The 17,655-nt window shown below is 35.3% G+C and overlaps 1 long non-coding RNA gene across 1 annotated transcript in view; it reads right to left on the bottom strand.

Moving 5' to 3' along the window:
* Nucleotide 1: 1 nt before the first annotated feature.
* LOC135219213 (uncharacterized) overlaps nucleotides 2–17,655 on the bottom strand; it is a 23,303-nt gene continuing 5,649 nt past the window's right edge. Inside the window, exons 2-5 of the long non-coding RNA XR_010315394.1 lie at nucleotides 12,152–12,440; nucleotides 11,192–11,682; nucleotides 10,092–10,238; nucleotides 2–6,639 (exon numbers count right to left, since the gene is read on the bottom strand). This is a non-coding gene — a long non-coding RNA (uncharacterized LOC135219213). The remainder of the gene's footprint in view (nucleotides 6,640–10,091; nucleotides 10,239–11,191; nucleotides 11,683–12,151; nucleotides 12,441–17,655) is intronic.

Below are 17,655 nucleotides of genomic sequence, written 5' to 3'. Positions count from 1 at the left end.
GACGCACTTTTATTTAACCATTATAAAAATTTCAGGGTCCAATTCAGAAAAAAAAATTAAGTTTTAAAAACACAACATTTCATACCTATCCAGCTGGGATAATCAGTGCTTACAAGTATGTTAGGAATTTTTCACCTTCTGAAGACACCCAGTTTAACTGGACAAAGCAGTAGAAAGCCATCTGCTAATGAAAGTGTGGTTACGAGCTTGCTTTATTTATTACGCTAATAGGAAATGTAACAAACCTCTCACGTGACCTTATGCTTTTCCAGACTTGGCCTTTACCTTGCTCTTGGTAATTCTGTCAAGGATTTCAGTAATTAATCTAATGTTGCAGAAGTACAATATGAGCCTTAGGGTTATCACGACTACCAGCAATTATGCATCAGCGAACTTGTTGTGGCCGTTTCTAAAAAATCATGCAATGAGACTGAATACGCATGGCCTGAAATCTGATATAGTTTGCCTGAGGTTTTTTTATGCTAATGCTTGCTAAATATTCTTCTTTGGCATTAGTTTCCAAATAGAATTAATGTACCTATACCCTATACTACACTATTTCTTGTTCGAGGAAATAAGCCGAATCAGTCTCTTGTTAAACAGCAAGATCGAGGAAATAAGCCGAATCCATCTCATGTTAAACAGCAAGACAGGTGTGCCTAAAATATTAGCTTGTCTAGCAAGTGGCCGGTAGCGAGACTACTATAGTTAACATTTCCTTTGAAAACTTTTATTGATAAGCCAGTTAAGTCTTGAAATAACTAAACTGAACTACTGTGTTTTGTGAACTTCCACTAAAACGTCCGCAGGAATGAATCTATCGCACGTGTATCCAATATCACAATTTTAGTTTATCGCACAGCTATGATTGAACGAATTTAAGTATTGACGGAGGTAAAGATAAATAAGAATTAAACAATTTACAATAATCACATGGATTCAAAACTTTAGGGATTACTTAGATACTGGTAATATACCAAATAGCACCATTTAAAAGACGATTGGTGAGCACCTTTCAAAAGGAAGTTTTAACTTTAGCTTTATGAAAATTAAGGCTATAAAGCTAAACACACGTTCACCTCATACAGGGGGTTTAAATCGAATTTGGGACATTGGAAATTTAGTCAAAGCAATTTTGAGATAATAGCTGGACTTTAAAACTCCTCGGTTTATCAGTGAAGTTTGTTCAAATTTAAGAATTTCAACCCGCAAAACTTAACTTTCAAACTTGAAATGGCTTAACTTTCGAGTTTTATTACCTATGCTTCAAAACTTTAGTCATTGCCCATTCAGTTAAATTTTACGAGAATCAACTTGCAAGCTTACAATTTCAAGTTACTTTACGAGATTGATTAAAAAGTCCTCAAAACATATAAATTTACTAGTACTACACTGTTCTAAGCACGCCACGAAATTCTTTGAGACTAAAAATTAAGAATTGACTAATAAACTAATATCCGTAGACAGTAATTACTGGCTCGCGTAAATATTTACTACGAAAGCTATTAAAACTAAAAACTTATCTACGTATCGTTACAAAGGCAAACATACGAACCTCGAATTTTCCTGAAAATGCTTTACTATAGTAAGCATGTTCTATATAACTTATTCGGTGTTAAATATAATCTAGTTTAAGTTTATTTATTCATAATGCTTAAACATATTACTTTGATTTTACATGGTTTTTGAATTCCAATTTACAAGACTTGAAAAATTCTAAGTATTTTGTCATGAAAATTTAAGTCCTTCAGAAAACATTTGAAGGGATTTATAAACGAAGAAAAATGCCAGTTATGCTTCTATTAAATAAAATAAATGCAATTCATCCATTAACCTTGTGTTACAATACATTTCAGCCATACAGACTCGACAAACCACAGGAAAAAAATTTAAAACACACAAACAGCAACCATTTTAATTAACTGCATGACTATGTTCCCTCAGGCTCTCCACATTTGCCTGGACAAAAACCACTAAGAAAAAACAAACTTAATTACCCAACTATAGACTTCGGAATGACCTATGTTGTTTCACTACTGCACAGCCATTAACAGTGCCATGATTTACGGGCTCTTATTATCCTAACTCGATACTCGTCCATTGGAACTGAACAGAGCATTTACTACAAACTCCTCTAATTCGACTTCCACACGAGTTATCCTACTTTCTACATGCACTTTGATATTTCTAGTACTTGACAAATACACCTACTTAAATCTCTTATCCCTACTTAATTCTACTATACACTCATCAAGCTATCATTCTTAAATTCGTTTTTTAAAAGTATGATTTAACTGACATTATCAAGTTTGTAACCAAATGTTATGATGCAATGACTTAAGAATGCTACACACTAAGCACCTCGTCTGAAACTCCGACGAAAAATAGTTACCGAGATAAACATTCGTGGGTACTTGCGAGCACGGTTAGTAATGAAAAACTTTGAACATTAATAGCTAAAGTCCTTATTTTTTTTTACTAAGATTCAATTTAATACTCGGTTGGCTTCACGGCCTCATTGTCACGCATGGTCGTTCATTATACTTTTCTGTGGGAAGTTTCAACGCAATGATTTATGTACATTTTTTATGGGCCAATACAGGTAAATTATAATTTTATAAAAAAAAAATAACACATTCGGCACCATCACATTCAATTGCTACCTTCGCTTATTTACGCAATAATCTAAATACCTGAATGAATTGCAAGTAAGATTACATAAATAATACGTCCGTATTTATACCGACTTAGATTATTACCATACCTCAATGTTGAGTGAACTTTACTTTCTGTATTTCATCTACTAATCACGTAACTGTAGGTTAATTTTATGGAGTATGTCTACAAATGTGTTTTTACGCTGCTGAAAGCTGTTAAAAGTTAATTTAACACGGCATAAAGTTAACGTTGAGGTAAGCCAGTGTTTGCCTTACGTTTAAAGACGATTGAAAACATGAAATTGTGTTCATTTTGCTGAAACTATGAATTGAACTAATTTAGCGGTAGATCTGACGAACCACTTGGATAATGCAGTTTAGGCAAGTTATTTCTACATTCCGAAACATTTATCATCTGATTAAATAACTTAAAAAAAAATTTATTTCAATAAGCGTCCCGTAAAATATTCCTCCTGCAAACGCTCATCTCTCTAAAGTTTCTAAGGTTTGAACGTTTAAATGCTGTATGCTAAGCCATACTGAAATAAATGTCTTACAATTTCCAGGCTGTCAATGGAGACTTGTTAAACCACAAGAATTACCATCTAAAGTAAAGGAACTAAACATGAAATGGTTTTAATCATGAGTGGGCGTTTTAGTGGTATGAAAATACACTTTTTTAATACGGAAAATTGATTTACTCCAGCTAATCACGTGGTCAATATAAAATCATTAGAAAAACTCAAATATTTTCTAAATATACGAAGGCTTTAAAAGCTCTTATACATAAAACTACAATCGATTCCTTTCGCAAAAGTGCACAGCAGTTATGGGTTTGTAGTCAGCCACATCATTCTATTATTCAATGGTTAGAAATTTTCAACAGTGCTGGGTACAGGCATTAAGGCAAAAATGAGGTCATGGCAGTTAATAGTGAACCAATATTTTGCGCCAGAGGAGATGTTAATACAAACTTTACTAGCGATGTTAAGGTACTAATTGCATATCAATCATTTACATTTATTAACATGTATACAACTATGTAGATTTATGACGAACTGGTCTTGTCCTAATTAGCTATAAACTAACTACATGCAAGCCGTGTTTATTCCACCCACAGAAATATGAACAGATACACTTAGCAATCCCTGACACACAACCCTTGGAAGGTTATTATGAAAACTTTTCACTTCAAGTAGATTAACTATTAAAATACATGAACTCAGGACATGCCTAAATATTTTTATCAAAATAATAATTATCTCCGATACAAATAATCAGATTTGGAAAAGTACTGTAAAAGCAGTAAATTAATATCTACATCCAATCACGAATATCCCTGCTCGAATGAACACACTAGGACGCATAATAGAAAGCCTGAGGTATAAACAAGCTCTCAACTCGAAAGGATTGAAAGATTTATTAATTTCAATCTAATAAAAAACTCAAACTAAGACAGATATTCGTAAACTAATTACATAATGATTTCTAATGTGATTTTACAAACTTTAAAAGCAAGCCAGATTTCGAAATGTAAGACACTGCCCAAACAAAATTGAATATCGACTCCTGAACTTGGAGAACAATTAGACATTTTTCGAAAACAAATACAAAACATAAGTAAAAACTTAACACCAACACTGTAATTGCAATCAGCTTTGAATTTGAAGATGAAATGTTTAACCAAGAGTTGATGGATAGATCAAAAACCAAAATCTCATGATTTACCATTAACCACCAGCTTTGAAGAAAAATTTGCAACAAATTTAAAACCCGAGGTAATTTAATTTACAATACTACTTCCCTCACATGACGTGACTTTGAGAAGAACGCCGCCTTAAGATACACAATCCATTACACACTTTCAACTAAAATATCACTAGACAAAGACCAGAGATAATACAGAGTATTCACTCCAGGAAACTAAGATGGACTATAGAATCTAGGCCAAAGGCAAAGCACTGGGACTTATGAGGTCATTCAACGCTGAAAGAAAATATAATAGTAAAAAGGCTTGAATGGTGAACAGAAGGAAAACCTCGCAGCTGCACTATAAAACAAGTATTAAGAAAGGATGGTTAGCAAGGTTGAAGAGAATATGAAGGGAGGTACATAAAAGGAATGAAAGGGGTTGCAGCTAGGGACCAAAGGGATGCTGCAGAGAACCTTCAGTAACGCCTACAGTGCACCGAGTGAGATGCACTAACGGCACTACCCCCTTCGAAGCAGGAAGCTAAGACAAAATTAATTATTATAACTAAAGTGGCGTGACAAATGTGAAGAATAAATCAATAATTCTGTACTAAAACAATAATACAAAATCGCAATGAAAGGGTGCTGTAGCATTTGCTTTTTACTGAAGCATTTTTAGGATACAGGCCTCAAGGGAACGATAAAAGTCAGAATTATAAACTTCCCACTAACCAAAGAATGTTAGGTATACCCTATTTTTAACTGACCTGAGATATACTATCTTGCATGTAAATCATTTTCAGGAGCACCTCATTTTGATTAACGTAGGACCCCTAAACATTTGTAATGAACAATTCTATACTCCTTCCCTTGCCTTATGACATTTCCTGTCACTGTCTTTCTCCAAGGAATTATTTAAAAACCTGCTTCATCATCATTCACTATTTTCTAAGCAGAGCGTCAAGAATTTAACCACCTTCCAGGACAGCCACTGTGATTCACTACTGCTCAAGTCAAATACACAATATTAACAACACTCAAGACACGTTCAAGATGGTACTAACCATTTACTAGCCGTCCAGCACAAGTTATGAAATGTATTGTAACTCAAGATAAAAAGGATAACAAATCGTTTATGAAATACCTGAATATTTTTTTCCGTTACGTTTACAAGGCATTTGACAAGAATTTTAGCAACATTTCCAACTTCTCTAAACTTACTTGTAAAAGAAAATAAGAGGTTCATATAAACTTGAGTCTATAATGCAGAAATCAGGACACATACTTCAAAGTACGTAGATGTTTACGGAGATGATTAAAAAAACCTTAGCAGTCTGTTATAATTTTTTTAAAACAAAGCCAGTTACTAATACGATTATCCATACAACTATACTCTGTTTTTTTCCATCTGTCCATCTGCCTGTGGTGTTTTCGTATGGTAACACCGTGTCCCGGGCTTTAAATAGTTACGCTATGACTAAGTTTTAGGTGGATAAAAGGATATCTGGGTGTGCATTTGCAACTGAAAAGTGTTTCAATAATTTACTGTATGCGAATTACACTTAATATTCGAAATATGATATTATTTAAAGCCCGGGACCCAGTGTTACCATGTGCAAATACCACAAGCGGATGGACAGATGGAAAAAAAAACAGAGTATAGTAGCTAGTAACTAAATTACTAACAAACTAAAGCTACAAATTAAGAAATTATATTCCGATGATTGAACGATGATTAAACAGACTAAATACCACACACATTCCTAATTATTGCTGTTGAGAAAGACACATTTGGAAATTTTTGCCTCAGAATAATCAAACTTTAAACATAAGTGAACTTACGGACAAATTATAACAGATGTCAGGACATGTCCAGAGAACCATTACATGCATTTTCAAAGTTACAGCCATAAGTTAAAGTAGATGAATGTATACAGTGGTAGTCATGACAGCCGTCTGACTCACAGTGTACCCAAGATACACCAGAGAAATCTTTACTGAAATTCCATCAATGGAAAATTCACCAAGTACTTCAATAGAGCCAAGGGAAACAACAAAGTATAGAAAAGGACATGAATGACCTGAGGGCTTTGTTCCATCTCCTAAGAGCATAAAACCAGACGAAACTCCGTAATCACCATTTCCATGAGAGGACCCTCTGCTCTGATGGGTGCCTCTCTGCTCAGAAACGCGTCCTCTCTCCTGAAGCCAGTGTTGTGATACAGGTTCCGTGTTTTTTCTTCCCAAATTCGTACATTTTTTGTCTTGGAATACTGGTAGACATCTGTACCTACAGATTAAAAACCTAGATACAAAACATACAGCGGGTACTATAATCGTGCAATTATCCCTAATTCCAATTTGACGGAATTTCTCATTTAGTCCCTTAATAACCTAAACTAAGTTTAAATCAAAGCCGCCAACCACCCATCCCAAAAATAATTGATAGAACGGACAACTATAATCAAACGTACGTCATACAAGTGTCTGATTTTCATTTACACGAATGCCTAGAAGGGAAAAAAATATCTTCTAACTGGATGAAGTCCCCCTATTCCGTTCTTCCTAAGAAAGGATTGCTAATCTACAGGCCTTGTGTCAACACCTATTCTTATCACTAAATGAGAAGTTAAAATAACTTCAAAAGGTACTTTTTTGGAAATATGAAGCAAAATATGACCTAAGGCCATCTGCAAGAATTCAGACGACTGTCAATAAAAAAAAAAAAAAAACATTTAGATTAAAACCTCTAGCTAACTTTCTATTACTGTATTGGGTAAACCTAAAAAATTCTCCTAAATACCTAAGGTGGATTAAAATAAATTTCAATAATTATTAAATATTCAAGAAAATAATACATGGTTATTGGAAAATCATACAAAAACCAGTGACTTCTTTAAAAAAAAAAACACTAAAACTAGCTAAGTAAACTAAAACTCTGCATTTAAGACTACTCGAACACACCAACTAGATATCCCAAGCATTTGACACCTGATAACGAAATGAAAAACTAATTTCTGAAAATATTTAGAAAATCACAACTCGGCTAAAATGATCTATTTCTGCTAATGCTTGAAAATGGGGCTGCTGGCTTGACAAAACTTGGCAAGGCCTTTTTATAAAAGTTCACCATGAATTGTATCCTTTCAACTGAATACAACTATCAGGTACAAAATTGTAACCAGCATAGCTACAATCATTTGGCAAATACATAAAACTTTTCAAATATGGAACTTTAACTTCAAAAGTGGAACTATAAGTCATAAAACGCGCACACGTAATTATGAAAGCTTAGACACCCTGGATGTCAGCCTGGTAGTATATGAAAATACCATCGCCTCGGAAAAAGCAGCAGTTTCAAATACCCTTTTCAAAAAGCCAGAGGCCTTAAAATATACTGACTTGTTCCAGAGATGAATTTTACAGCGTGTACTATTGAACCCCAGTACTGTACACTAAGACAATATGCATTTCTTTACATTTCTTCATATATTAACATAGAAAAATCAGCCTGACCCTAAACTCTTAAAATCATAAGTAACCTAGCATGGACAAATTATCCCCCGTCTAAATTTAGATTCCTTCCTTAAACCATCACTAAGCGATATTGAATTGAACTAAGTCCTAAAGCTTTTCAGCAAGATACAACAGAGGAAATTTTCACATAGGTAGACCGACTACTAAACCAAGTCTAAGTTTTGATGATCCTCTCTCTTCTCTCATTCTTAAAAGCAAGCTTTCAGGATAACGCTATATCCTCAACTATCAATTGCTCTACAAGGCAAAATTAACTACGCCCAGAAATGGATCGTTTAAATGTTCAAACTAACTTTTTTGAATACCATGAACCCAAAAATTCACATATAACCTGTTAACAACTTCAGAGATGCTCTTGCTTCGCTGTGCCTCTTTTACCAGAGTTAACCAAAATTTTCACTCTACATCGCTTTTTATCCAAAATTATTTTTTATTTTTTATTTTTTTCACTATTACCCCACGAGTTTCATACGTAAGTTGCAAGAGGAGCTTTTTTGCAATCTTGGAGCTGTCAGTGAAGTGATCAAACCCAATTTACTTAACTACTGCCAAACTGTTGAAAGGTAAATTCTAATATTACAAAATTATCTTCAAACAATGAAAGGAAAGCATACTGTCTTCTAAACTTAAATAAACCTCACGCGCGCGCCAATGAATGATAAATCTCTAACCCTCAGACATGACTCAATTGCTAAGAATGTTAAGCATATTAGAAAAGGGCTGGTTTTCGTTTTTATCTTAAAAATTAACGATACGTTAAAATCAAGGCTCTGTGGCAGTTATGCAAAGGTTTCAATCTTAAAATCTTGACTATGACTAGACTAAATAGAAAATTTGTGAATTTTAACAAACTTAAGTTTACATTTTTTCCCCATTAAGAAACATAATTCAACCAGTACTTCAGTTATTCGAGATACTGAACGAAAATATTGAGTGTTAAAAATATTCTGAGTTAGTTTGAATTGCTTTTCTCTAATTCCAATTGCTTGTTTTGATTATGAAATTTTGGTTGTCAAACTAGGGCAGAAATCCTAACAGCAATTTATTGTAACTAACTTGATAATGTAGGTTGTTTCTGCAACGTTGATAAGTCGTAGACGTTATTATGTGCAATGGAAAATAAAAACTTCAATTTCCAAAATATAGGAAAATTTAAATTATTTAAAATTACAAGACATAATACTACTGTTTTGCTGTAAAAAGCATTAGAATGGATAATTGAAATTATTTAAAATTACAAGACATAATACTACTGTTTTGCTCCAAAAAACATGAGCATGGATAGAATACAAGCAATACAACTATATTTCCAAATTAAGATCCTATTTTCAATTTCCAATGACAGAAAAAACGTCTGCCAAACCTCTGAAACTTACTGAAAATCAAGTTGGTTCTCATTAGCTTACACCCCACACTCAAGTTAAAATAAACCTGCATGAATTTTATGTGGTAGCATTAAACATGCTCAAAATCTCAGATTTTTTCATTGTGACATGAGCCGACATTTGAATGAGTACTATTGTACTTTCATGCAATAATTACGCTCCATACCCTACAAAATATAGTTTATTAGTACTAATATCAATATAACTAAATCAAACTTCATTAGCTCATTAGGTAGAGCAGTAAACCCATTCTTTTTGTGAACAGCGTGTCCTTGCAAGTAGGGATACTTACGTACTTCAGTATGATTCCGTTACAAATTAAAAAATTGTATTCATTAACACTGGATATGGACAAAATGTTACTAAAACTATACTATCAGACACCACATTAAAAAGTTTCATTTTAGAAAAATATAAACTACACCAAAGAATTCATCTATGACCTTTATTGTATAACTCCATTTAACACTATTATAAATTTTGCTTTTCAAAATGTCCATTTTTTTTAAATGGACGTTTTGAAAAGCAAAATTTGTAATAGTGTTAAATGTTGGTATACAATAAAGGTCAAAGATGGATTCTTTGGTAAAGTTTTTTTTTTCTAAAATGAAACTTTTTGAAGTGGTGTCTGATAGTAATATAGTTTTAGTAAAAATTTCCGTATCAAGTGTTAATGAATAAGAATTTTTAATTTTTAACTGAATCATACTGAAGCATGTAGGTATCCCTACTTGCAAGGATACGCAAGTGGCTTTAAAAAAAAAAGCAACTGAATTAAGTAGTTGGATATTCAAATTAAAGATACACATCCGCTACTCACCTCAATCATGGAAGGTTAGAAAAGCAGGTTCATTTCTAGTGACGCTTTTAAGCTTGGTAAAAACGGCCCTCGAACTATGCTGTTGACCATCTGGAAGGCTGTCTTCCAGGACCCGTGGACCATTACAAATTTTATTCTTCCAGTAACCTGGAAACGAGAAGAACAATTTTTTACTACCTGCTCATACTAGATTCGCATTCAAGCCTACTTTGAGATCATTGAGAATTTTGGAGGGGGGAGAGGAGTGAGGGGGGAGAGGAGGGGGAGAAGAGTGGGGAGAGGAGAAGAGTGCGGAGAGGAGAGGAGTGCGGAGAAAGAAGAGTGGGGAGAGGAGAAGAGTGGGGAGAGGAGAAGAGTGGGGAGAGGAGAAGAGTGGGGAGAGGAGAAGAGTGCGGAGAAAGAAGAGTGGGGAGAGGAGAGGAGTGAGTGGGAGAGGAGTGAGGGGAGGAGTGGGGAGAGGAGAGAGAATAAGAGATGGGTAGGGAAGAGAATGAGAGAATGGGAAGGAGGAGAGAATGGGAGGAAGGGGGAATAGAATGAGAGGAGAGGAAATAGAATGAAAAGAGGAAATAAGAGTGGGAAGAGGGAATAAGAGTGGGAAGAGGAAATAAGAGTGGGAAGAGGAAATAAGAGTGGGAAGGGGAAATCTGAGACGTTTTGAAGGCTTTGCACGATAAACTATTCAGTAATTCAAGGTTCTCGATGCAGACTAAATCAGAATGAATTTGCAAGCATTTAGCAATAAATATCAAAAGGGCAAAATTTACAGTTAATGGCTCTAAAGTATGCATTAAAACACTTTCAAGTTGAAAATGATAACAGCAATATATTCGTGGATAATAAATCAAAGGTAACAAAATGCAATAACATTCAAGGATCAACTGTGTTAAATGGAGCGTTTATAACTTGCCGAGTTTTCGCAGACGATTTGTACATTTAAAGTTTTAAATGCGCTATGTCCTCCGAACAAGGATTTTCTTATCTTCGGTACATCAGTTCAACAGAAAGTTGACATAAAATAGCTTCATAGCTACCTGGTTCGAATGTGAGGAATGTTTTTGAAAAATTCAGATGAACTAAAGTCCTCCTGAATGACTTACTGCACGTAAAGGTTTTTAAAAAAATCAATGTCTGACAAGCAGCAGCTCTCGAAATAAGGTCTTCAGTCTAACAATCTGCTTTAAGTAACAGCAGGGGTCCCAGAAGAAAATCCATTCGTGTTAATAACAGTACTTCAAATATGGCCCTGAAGGAATCCAGCCAACTCTGCTTTCTTAACTTAAAGATTTCAGTAATTTTCTCAACAGTATGCTTCAAATAGCGCCTTGTAATGATCAAATAATGACTGCTCTTAGCCACTGCATTCTTCACCAAACTTCAAATTGAGCTTTGTAATGATGAAATAATAGCTGCTCTTAGTCACTGCGTTCTTCAGCATGCTTCAAATAGTGTCTTGTAATGATCAAATAACAGCAGCTTTTAGCCATTGCATTCTTCAGCATGCTTCAAATAGTCTTGTAAGGATCAAATAATGACTGCTCTTAGCCACTGCATTCTTCAGAAAAGGTGTGTTAATGATTCTCAATTCATCCTGCAAAAGGAAAAGTGACATTAAAGTGGGTTATGCAGTTAATTAAAAAGAAAAGTTTTAAAACCATGTCAAACGGCGTTAATTTTCAGTGAACAATGATATACGGAAACAGGAGTCTCTAGATTAACCTGTTATCCAAATGTTAAGTACTTGAGCACATAAAGCACAATTAAGCGCAAGAAATGGACGAGTTAATGGTCCTAATGCTGCCCATTACAAACATTAAAAATAACCACACGAGACAAAATTCCCAAAGGTAGTACATATTCTTTGGGCCGATATCAGTAAAATGCCCTCAACTTATTTTAAAGTTATAAGGCTATTAGAAATTGTTTTCTTATGAGAATGAATTATGAGAGTTTAAAGAAAGGACCACTAATGGAAAAAAGTGAAAGTGTGATGATATTGCTGAATAAAATACCTGACAACCTATACAAAAAATATTCTGAAAAGTATATTCGCAACTCACCTGCAGTACTACAGGTACAAGAGCCAACGGCCAACTGCCGAGGTTACACCCAAAACTTCAATACGGTGTTTCATACTACAAGGGCAGTATTCCGGATTCATATAGATCTTGAATTTTCATTGCCAAGGGCTTTCTCAAAGCAGCTTGCTTATCCTCCAGTTTAAGAAAGTTATTCTGAACCAGTAATCTCATCCTTCAAAACTGACAACTTGCATTTGCAGGTACGTATTTGTCAAGTAAAACTTCATCTGCAGATCCAGCATTTCGTGGACTCTTACTCGATATATCCCTGTAAAAAGAACGAATATATCAAGAATATCTAGTTAAACAGCTTTATGACTATCATCATCTGATAGCATCTACATAAATTATCTCTAACCTGAAAACTGAATGCTTTCTTAATTTAGGAGATCATGGACAAAGTGAGCCGAATGCGAGAGCACGTTATCACAAAATGCTGCAATGAGTTTTTTTTTCTTTTAACTATATTCATAATGAACACTAGATTTTTAGAACTATAAATATATAAGTAATATCATCTGTGGTGGAAGATGGGGCGGGGGAGGACATAAGACATCTGTTTGGTAAATTTTCAGTGCAGTTCAAGAATCTGGATGAAACTAAGATATCTAGATTCTAGATAATCCATCTTGGTTACCCCAAACTTCACTTCTTAATTTTCTATATAAGAGGTTCCAAACTGGGGGAAATTTCCCCTTGGGGGATATTTGAAGCCACCAGGGGGAAAATAATTACACTACCTACTAAAAAACTCCCAGATTTTCTCAAGTCCTTTATTTGTTACTAACCGCTCTCTATGGCTATGCGGTTAGTTGTTTCTAACCGCTCTCTATCCACTTTACTCTATAACTAGGTATATTATGTTTATCAGTATATTTGTACATTTGAAAAATATATTAGTAAATAGTCAAGTGTGTTTTAACTACTCTTTCCCTCAAACACATGAAGGGGGATATATGGATGGTTGAACTGGGTGCAGGGGGAAATGACAGGAAAAAGTTTGGGAACCACATCAATATCATTAAAATACTTTAGAAGTTATTATAGGTGACTAATTTCTAACTGTTCCCTAACTGAGGAATAAGAGCACCTTATTGAAAACTGTCTTATGTGGCTTCAAAAGGCTACTTATATAATTTTTTTCTCTAAATAAAGAACATTTCACGTTCTGATAAAGATTAAATTTATGCACGCCACCAGAAAGCCAACAAAGGTGGATCAAGCACGGGTCAACTACGGCATATATATAATTACAGTTGGCCATCTATTGAATGAACTGGTTCAACAGCTCTGCTGACATTGGAGCCAAAGCAGATCACAAGAAAATTGTATTTAGAGAATAAAAAATACTTGCAAAGCAATTTTGTTATAAAAAACTTTCTACGTGAATTATGGTAGTTTGGGTTTTTTTAACGCTATACTCATGGTCATCAAAATAGCTTAGTGTTATGGTACAAAAGTATATTAGTTATGCTAACAAGAGACTGCAATCAATACCGTTTGCAGGACTTGTTACAAAGGCATTACATGCAAATCATGCAAGTAAAGCATAAATTAATTAAAACTCGTTGTTCATAAAAGAGGGCAATAAAATTATGCAAAACGTTAATGGATGTGCTACTGTTAACTAGAACAGACATGCCCACACTGGCATATTCCTTTTGCTTGGGCACACTTGTTTTCATGTCCCCTGAGTCTTTGCTTACTCGAGATGGAATGTCACTTCCAGCTGTTTAAATTTGGTTGCCGAAGAAACTAACAGGAACTTCTCTTAGAATCTGCCTGATCACCTGACTAAGATTTTCTCCATGATCATTATTTACACCAGTGAATTCACCTATCTTTAAGACTTCGGCTGAATATGGAATAAAGTGATTTTGGAGATAAAGGATTTACTGGCAAAAACGTCTTACTGACAAAACCTATAAAAAGATGAAAACGAAACATTCAAAATCTTTGAGGGGTTAATACTTTCACTTCATCAAAACTTAATCACCAAACTAAAATTATTTTATATTTTTTTTTTCTTTCCTATAGTCGATTTGAAAAAATGATATTCATGTGCTTCAAGGTACTTAAGCATAGAATGAGCTGTAGTCGCATATCAAAATTTAGGCCGAGTTAGGAAGGCCAGAGGTAGGGTTCATATATCTTGGTTTTTATTCCTTAGAAAATATTGGATCAATTCCAGTTCCATTGCTCATGTTACCTATCAGTTCCTCTAGTACACCAATAACTACTGAAGGAAAAAAACTGGTCTACCACTTCTCATTATTTATTTATTTATTTTGCCTTATCAAAGTGGATGACACCACCTTTTGAACTACTCAAACATAACCACAACTCCTTTATGCTACAAATTTTCCCAATTTTAAAGACTAAGAGGCGCTAATGATGTATAGTCAGTATAATCTATAAACCAACGAAATTCACTCTAAACCCTGATAAAGATAAGGTGTCCAAATTTTAAATTGTAAGATTATGAACAATCTACTCAAAACGCTTATATCATCAAATTAACCATTTGATATACGTTCTTAAATCAGTAGCCTCATGACTAAAATGGACCTAACACCTGAGGCCCATGTCCCAGCTTTCTAGACAATGGCAAAGTTACCAACACGTTTTGTACCCGTGTCCTGAAAAACTACAGAAGCCTAATTACTATTTAGTTTTACCATTAAGATGCGAATAATTCCGTAAGCTTGAAACGATACCTTTAATCTAACCACAGTACAAAATACCATAATTCTTAACAAAATACACTCAAAATAATGTCGGTAGTCATTTAACCAAAACTGAAAACTTTGAACAGAGGAATTATGTCCAGAAACCTCTTTGCTACCCTCTTCCATTTCGGTGGCCTCACACTAGACCTTTTTTTCTCCAGCAGTGAGCCGTTGCTGCCGAAAATGGAAAACCTGGAGCTTTTAGCTCGAGATTTTCGCTTCCCGACTGGACGAGAAGCAACCAGCACGAACCACGAGCGACCGCGAAGTGTAAACAAACAAGATGGCTGGTGCTGATAGGACTACTCTCAGACCTTTGGCTTCTCTTCACCTTAGCCACTCTCGAACCCACAAACGTTTTTTGTTACTCTTGCATTCACGTAAGATTCCGAGAAAACACATCACTGCAGCACATCTTGCAACAGTCCGACAATTTCTGTACGCCATGATGATATCAGCTGGTCAGTTTTGTTTACTTTTTCCTACTGCTCCTCGAAACCACGAGGTCCTAGTGTGACTATACAACACTTGCTCGCGAGCATCGGCTGGATGTTGGCCAAAACTGCGAGCAAGAAATGACTGGTGTGATACCAGCATAATTACACTAACCCAATACAATCACAATTGGTTTCACTCGGCAGTGAATACAAAGATGATTTTATTGTAGGATATCCTTGCAGTTTTAAATACATAGCAAAATGTCAAGTGTTCCAGTCTATGGCACGAAGCTGGAATTTACAATCTCTTAACATCAAAGTAAATTGGTCTGCGTTAATTTCGCCGTAGTTGCCCCCGACCATGCCCCGAACTATACGTAGATTCGCACTTGGTACGGTTGGTCTCAAAGGATTTCGTCAATGCGTTGTGAAACTATCCTATATCAAAAGCTGGAAAGCCGAGTAGGATGAACTAGACCAAGTGGATGCTGGTGACATAGTGGGGAAAAATTTCAGAACCGCCAACAAACATCTGTACAAGGGCACTAACCACTAATTCCTACAAGGAAATACCTCAAAGCTCTCTCTCTCTCTCTTTCTCTCTCTCTCTCTCGTATATGCAAATTCTCTCTGAATAAGCAACTAGTTTATCAATAATGTGAAATGGGTGCTGGTGACTTAAGAATCGTGTGGGAAGAACTTTAGAACCGTCTAAAAACTTCTTGTACAGGGCCTCTAGTAATCAGATATTCCTTTCCCTTTTCTCTCCCTCACGGCAACACAATTGCTTTCTCCATTGGTAAGCAACTAGTTTTATTTATTCAGGATTACGTACACAGCCCTTCACAATCATCTGTCCACTTTTTTCATATATCATTGGGTCCCATTCTCTGAACGTTTGCTTTCTCAACTTGCTCAGTCTTTAATATTTCCAATTTCATTTCTAATCCATAGGGCAACATTGGCACCAACAGACCCTACAAATCCCTACTGCAAAATTATCTGTTCCACTATCTGAACCTGGTTGTCTTAAAAATGAGTCTTCAACAAGGCCTAGAACACCCTTATTTGAAATCAGTAGCATGGCTTTGCAATTTCACCAGCTTTACTTATGGACCGGAGAATGTTGCACATATATGACGCGTGAGTTCAGGTAATATATATCTGTAGCATCAACGACAAAGACATTAGCTGCAACGGGCGACTGCATTCTAGGACAACTTTTACGGAGTAACATTTCGAGAATTCTGTGAAGTGAGAACAGAGTTTTTAAGGAGTTTCATTAGTGTACAATCTTCAAGAAATCGTGCTTATGTGACTAAAAGGGAACTTCCAAATATCGCGCGCTGAAGTATGTGGGTACAGTTTTGTTCATACATACATAAACAAGACCATCCGCCCGGTTGCACCATTAACATGTTATCATGAAACAGTTTGCCTAAATTACAGCTGAATTAAAAAGTAACCTTTGGGAATTACCGGTGAAGGTCAATGTGTACAGCTTTAAGGAAAAACATATAAGTTTAAAACTTGTTAATGGAAAAGATATGTAAAGTATATAATTTTATAGAATTCTAACTAAATATAATAGCTTATCAAGATATATCCACCTCACGCTTACCTTTTCTGACTGGTATCACACTTAAGCAAAGGGAATTGAAGGCTTTAACTTCAAGTATCAGGTAATCACAAAGCAATATAAACATTTAAAATAGCTTTCCAGAATTGTTCTCTTTCAGATTGCAAATTATTGAAGAACTTAACCATATCAGATGCAATAAGGAATACGGAACAATTCCCAATTATTTCTGTTTAAAAATTTCAAAATCAAATAAGAATACAGGTATAAAGGATCTGTTGACTAGTTTGGCCTGACATTAAGGTAAATCTAAAGGAGAGCTCCGTCTCCTGTTTGCATTAGAATATATATTTTTCCGATGTATTTTTTATTGATTATGCTTAAACTGATCATTAATATTGGTGGCATCAAGCAATTACACCCTTGTTCCCATCAAACAATCTTGGGGAACCCCAGTGGGAACCGGGGTTTTTGGGTGGGGGGGAGCAGGAGAAAAGTGATTTCCAGGGCACTAGCTAACCAAACAAACCACCTAACCTAACCTAGAGCGCCGTACCCCACCCTACCTATGGCCATAGCGGGGGGGGCTTCGCCCCCCCTGCGACCCCCCCTTAAGGGCACTACCTTCCCTGCACACTTCATGACAATTCCGAAAAATTTGAGCAGCGATTAGGCTAACTGAGAGACAATACTGCAGCATATTTCACACGATAATCAAATATATACAGGAAATAGCTT

The sequence above is a fragment of the Macrobrachium nipponense genome, chromosome 1 (assembly GCF_015104395.2).
Source record: "Macrobrachium nipponense isolate FS-2020 chromosome 1, ASM1510439v2, whole genome shotgun sequence".
In the NCBI taxonomy this organism is placed as follows: domain Eukaryota; kingdom Metazoa; phylum Arthropoda; class Malacostraca; order Decapoda; family Palaemonidae; genus Macrobrachium; species Macrobrachium nipponense.
Note: the sequence above shows the minus strand (reverse complement) of the source record. Positions and strands in the feature narration are given on the sequence as shown.